General features: G+C 42.1%; 1 long non-coding RNA gene across 1 annotated transcript in view; it reads right to left on the minus strand.

Annotated features, from left to right (window-relative positions):
• LOC311625796 overlaps positions 1-1,935 on the minus strand; it is a 73,128-nt gene extending 71,193 nt beyond the window's left edge. Inside the window, exon 1 of the long non-coding RNA XR_014795567.1 lies at positions 1,629-1,935. This is a non-coding gene — a long non-coding RNA (uncharacterized lncRNA). The remainder of the gene's footprint in view (positions 1-1,628) is intronic.
• Positions 1,936-6,064: the final 4,129 nt, after the last annotated feature.

The raw sequence follows: 6,064 nt of genomic DNA on the forward strand, positions 1-6,064 counted from the left end.
GAGGGGAGGAGGAACATAGTGCTGCTGAAATTTCCAGGTTTTAAAAAAGAGATTTACATACACTTGAATATAAAATTCTAGACAGACAGGCAAAGAAAGATGAAAAGGCAGAAAACAAATAATGCTAGAAAAATTAAAAGAACAGAGTGAAAACATGTTAGTAGAGGTATATTTAGGCTTTACAAACATACCAAAGTTTGGAAAGAATGGACAGAGTTATAGGACCATCATAATCTACAATGATGTAAAAAAATTGCTATAGGCAAAGAGAGTCGAGAAGAATATGAGATAATAAAATTGGTGTATAGTTTATGAGAATGTAGCATATTTTACTAATATAAAAGCCATTTAAATAAGTTTACGTTGCAAATTCTACTTTATTTAATATATAGGACCTTTAAAAGACATTTTTATGGCATGTAATTAATTGAGACAATTTAAAAATATATATGTTTATTTCAGAGAGGAAGGGAGAGGGAGAGATAGAAGCATCAATGATGAGAGAGGATTATTGATTGACTGTCTCCCGCACACCCTACACAAGATCAAGCCTACAACCTGGCCATATGCCCTGACTGGGTATTGAACTGTGACCTCCTGGTTCATAAGTTGATGCTCAACCACTGAGCATGCTGGCTGGGCTGATTGGAACAATTTTTAGAATCACGTTTTAAATTAAAGAATCTCCAACTTTAAGAATTTGGAGGTAAGTTAGGCTGAGTAACAAGAATGTAGTTTTCTTTTTCGAGTTATAAAATAACATCATACTTTTTCTAAGTTTAACAAGTTGATAATTTGGCAATGCCTGCATTTTTTTTTTTTTTAACAATAAGCATTTTGTATTTGTTTGAAGCAAACAAAATAAATAAAAAGAAAATAAACTAAAACATAGCAAATTTCCCAAGGACACAAAGCCATACAGAGCTGAGATTCAAACCCAGATGGTTAGGATCTAAAGTCCATCCTCTTAACCACAATGTAGACTGCCTCCCACAGCAGAAAACCTTGAAAATATAACTGATATTCTCATGGATACATAGAAGGTACTATAGTCTCAAAACAAGAACATGATCCTGTAAGGAAGGAATAAATGGAGATCAAGGAAGAACTCTTAAAGGTGAAAAACAATAATGAGAAAAACAAAGCAGTAGAAGGACCATAAAAAATTTCCCAGAGCTACCAAGATAGTAGTTGCATGGGATTCAGTTTCTGCACCATCCCAGATCTGCAGTGTTTGAACCTAGCAACCATTGGTGCTGTTTCCATGGTTATGGGTTCAGGCGCTGCTGGGGCTGCTGTGATGCTGCCTTCGGTCCCTCCAGGCACCTGAGGACACAAGCTCACAGCACCCTCCCTCCTACCCTGGGGGTTCCTAGTTGCAAGGAACTTGTTAGCACCAATAAATATGCAACCTGCATTTGCGGAGAAGCTATGCACGCACCAATCCTGACCAGAAGGAGATGGCACTGGCCGGATACTCCCCTTCCCTTCTGAGAGGCATAACTTTCCGAAGACACCTGCAGGCCCTAGCAACCAGCTTTCCCGGAAGCTGTGGCCTTCCTCGCCTCACATGCATTTCTCTCTCGCCTGCTTCTCTGGTATCACCTTCACTCCCTAGTTGTGTTTACCTCGGGTGCTGTTTTCTAGGAAATCCAGTCCAAGACACCAGTCTTCATTGAATGGCAGATCAATCCCCTGCTAAGGAGCTGCAGGGCGGCCACTTTGCCAGAGGACGCTTGTCTGGCGATATCTCATGGCATCTCGTGAGATCTTAATGGGCAGGTAGTGGAGTCCAGGGATGAGAAACACCTGGGTTACCCAGGTGCCGGAGGCCCCTCGCAGGTCAGCTATGAGGCGTCTGGCTCACACCACCTATCAGGCAAAAGCCAATGCTCCTGGATGCTTCCCTCCCTCTACCCCCTTCCCCATCCCTGCACTCAGAATCAAAGTGCAGCGACACCTGCCCCAGGGCATAGCCACGTGCTGAATGGACTCGGCCCAAAGGCAGTGCAGGGGCGGGACTGGGAGGCCAGACCGGGAGTGATCTGCGCATGCACATGAGTGGGCTGCAAATCTATGGATTTCCAGGAGCCTTCCAGGAAGGGTTCAGCAAGTGCCCAGAAAATGAATGAAAAAGACCATTCTTTAGACGCCTCTACGTGAATTTCAAAGCGCCAAATAAAGAAAAGAGTTTAAGAGCTCCAACTGGAAAATACTGTATCATTTACAAAGGAACAAAAATCAATCTGGCATGAGCAACACCAGAGGTTAGAAGATAAGGGAGCAATGCAATCAGCCAAACTCCCTTTTAGGGGTGAAAGCCAAGCCAAGCAAAACAAAACAAAACAAATGTACAACATTTAGATGTACAAAGAATTTATCTCATACACACATTTTATAAAGAAGTCATTTGAGAGAGAGTATACTCTAGGACAGTGGTCGGCAAACTCAGTCAACAGAGCCAAATATCAACAGTACAATGATTGAAATTTCTTTTGAGTGTCAAGTTTTTTAAACTTAAATTTCTTCTAACGCCACTTCTTCAAAACACACTCACCCAGGCCCTGGTATTTTGTGGAAGAGCCACACTCAAGGAGTCAAAGAGCCGAATGTGGCTCTCGAGCAGCAGTTTGCCGACCACTGCTCTAAGAAAACAAAGGCATATCCAAGAAAAAGGAAGACAGAGATTTCAACATGGAAGAGCAAGAAACAGAAGTTCTGGGATAACAGGTATGCAGAAGACCCAAGACAAAGCTGGCCACATTGGAACAGGAGGATGCAGGTCCGGGGGAAAGGGACCTGCATGGACTGTACTATGATGGAGTCTGAAAGATGATCAAGGCAAATGATGCAAGAAATCTGAAAAATGAGACAGAGGCTGAAAACCAGGACTACAGGCTTTATTAGAGGAGAAGGACATTGCCGGGCTGCCTTGCAAAGGAAGAGAGCACATGTGCAGGGTGAACACGCCTTTTGAGGGGAGGAATGGAAAGGGGCTTAGAGTACTTGGCATGCACTGATTGGTGATTTCATATAAGGCACATGATTAGGCACTTAGGTACTTAGGAATCCGGGGCTTAGGGTATTTGGCAGGTGCTGATTGGTGGTTCAATGTACAGTCCATATAAGGTGCCTGGTTAGGTGCTCAGGAATGTCCAGTTCGCAGATGAAGTTTTACATCATTCTCCATCCATCAGTTGGAGGAAGGGAAGATCTATCAAAATCAAAAAAACAATTTGAAATGTGAGGCAAAAATATATAAGAAAGTCATTATTTAAAAATGAAGGATATTATAACATTTCATAATTTTAAATAATTGGAGGAGTTTGAGAAAAATTTATTCTTGATGCTTGGAATTGTCCTTCAGTGGCACAGGGTATGAAATTGGAGAAAGCGGTTAATACCAGCCTCCTATTTGGCTCAACAGTGAACAATATTTACAGAGTAATAATAATATAATGTTGTTTGTTTGTCTCCATCTTTTTAGCATGTATCTATACATGGTACGAGAGATTTGGTTATGGTGGCAGGGTTAAAATGTGATGATAAAGTGCAAGATGGGAAGTGGGAAAGGAGGAAAGATAGGCTGTTTATATTGTTATCTTATGGAATGGGGGCTTAAGAAATACTGTTGAAGGTCAATGTTATAAAAAACAGATTCAATTCTTATTTAAAGTTATGAAGATAACTGATTAAAAATGATAGATCTTAAAAGGTCCAGGAGAAGAAGGAGATGAGTGTTAAGTGAAACTTATTCTCACCTTTCGTGTTAGGAAATCAGTAGACATCTAAACCTGAAAAATTGTGAAATAAAAGAATAATCACATTATTTAGAGTCATGAAGATAAGAAACATAAATCCAGAGAGTGCTTCTGAATGCTTCAGGCTCTGGGTGAGGAAGAGTTGCACAAAAGAGCACAGAATTTTATTCATCAACTTTCTGAAGTCTTTGATTTATTTCATGTACATGTCTCACTTTTATAAAAATAAATGCAAAATTATTTTAAAAAGCTATCTGCATACAGATGACAAGTTAAACCCTGAGAATCAATTAAATTACTTAGAGATGGAGTGCAATGAAAAGTGAAGAGGGATGCCTAGCACAGAATTTCAAAACATATCAACAGTTAAAAGGAGACAGGGCACGGCACAAAGAGGGAGGTGGGAGAACAAAAGGAGAAGGTGGTGTTGAGACAAGGAAGCCAGGGGGAGAGACTGAGCTCAACTACATAAAATGCTGCTGAGGTCAAGCAGGATGCGGGCTGGGAACGTCCACTGGATTTGGCCACATGGAGAAGATCGATGGGAACTGTAGACAAAGAACAAGGGGTTGACAAGGAAGGTGAGAAACAGTGGCAGCAGGTCTAGGTGTTGCCAAAGTTTGAGGGTGAAGGTGAGCAAAGCAAGGATAGCCACCAAGCAGTGACACTGGATCAAAGGATCAAAAGACCATGTTGTGACTGTCAAGGATACAAAGAGAGGAACACATTCAAATACTCCTGGGATAGTGGCAGGGGAGAGGGAAAGGGGGAGGGAGAGGTTGAAGATCGAAGGATGTGGGAGGGTGGACTCCAGAGACAGTGGAAGGATTCCACAGGAAAAGGCACTTCTGTCTGAAGCAGGAGGAAGAAGGGGGCAGATGATGTAATCACAGTTAGATGTGTGGGCAGAGGGGCAGGGATTTGAGGAACTTCCTGTCTGACAGTTTCTAATATGTCTCTGAAGGAAGAGGCCTGCCCTGAGCCTGCTGAAAGAGAGCAAGCAAGCAAATGGACAAAGACTCAGTTCATTGTGTGATATTTTTTCCCCAGTGATCCCAGGCAGAGTCAAGGCAGGGGGAGAGGTGGATCCATCCAATATTCGGGTTTTGCCAAGTGAGTGCAAAAGTTGAATAGGTATTTTCTCAAAGTACAAGGGGAGGAAGGCAGAGGCCGGCCAAGCAGCAGAAGGCTCATTTGTCAAAAGCTAATTCTGTAAATTGCGAAAATAATTTTAATTATGTAATGAAGCAATTTTTAAAAATGCAAAGCAGGTGACAAGAGGGTTGGAAGGTACACAAATAATTTATTAATTATTAACCTGATTCGGGCTAAAGGAAAGCTCTGAATGCCCCTTTCTAAAGCTGGGACAATCGAGAATTCCAGAATGTAGGGGTTCTCTCTTATTTAAATGCAGTCTTACTGTACATAGAGTAGAAAAACATTCTAGAGAAACAGGCCCAGACTACAAACATATGGGCCCACTTGGTAAAGAAGCATGAAGTTTAGATGACAATATGGTGGGGAAACATTTCATTCCATAGCAATGGAACTATTCCATCCCAATGTGAAAGAGGCGTTAAGAATGTGGATTATTCTGGTAAAGTCTTGAGATTCTGGGAGGCAACCAAATAGCCAACTGGGCATTGTGCTTCCCTGACCTCAGCTTTGCTTAGCTTTTCTGGAATGTCATCTTGGCAGATCCTGTCTGTCCACAGGCATCTGTGGGACTTAGATGATGCTGGCTGAGGGAGAGAGCCGTGCCCAGTGATGGTGAACTTTGGTCCAAAGTCATTGTCATTTTGCAATGACTTCAGGAGCTGCTTCTGACTCAGATCCTCTAAGCCTTAGAGTCTAAGGCAAGGCAGTTAGGATTCTAAGGCATGAAGACAAAGAGCTACCCAACTGGGGTATGTTGGGAGATGCAGGGGACTTCTGAAGGAGACTTAAGTGTATAATCATGGCCAGTGTTGCCATACACCCCATAAAATAGACCTGACCAAAGTCTATTATTAGAGACTGATTCCAGCCTCTTCTGTTTGCTTGCTGCTGTTGCCTGCGAGCTTAGGAGCAGTATTTAGCAAAACACTGACACATGCTTTTTGTCCTAAGAGAAGGAAAGTGGGGACTGTGTCTGAGTGACCCTGAGAAAATCCCCAGAGGACAGAGTGTGGCAGCTTTAATTTTGTGCTTGGTGGATGAGAGGATGATTGCTTCGTTATGGATTGTACGATGGTTCCTTTGCCCTCTCAAGGACATGCATTCCTTCATTTGCTCTTTTTTTACTCTTTTGAACATATATTTAG

Source organism: Pipistrellus hanaki (genome assembly GCF_964339955.1).
Source record: "Pipistrellus hanaki genome assembly, chromosome: 7".
NCBI lineage: Eukaryota > Metazoa > Chordata > Mammalia > Chiroptera > Vespertilionidae > Pipistrellus > Pipistrellus hanaki.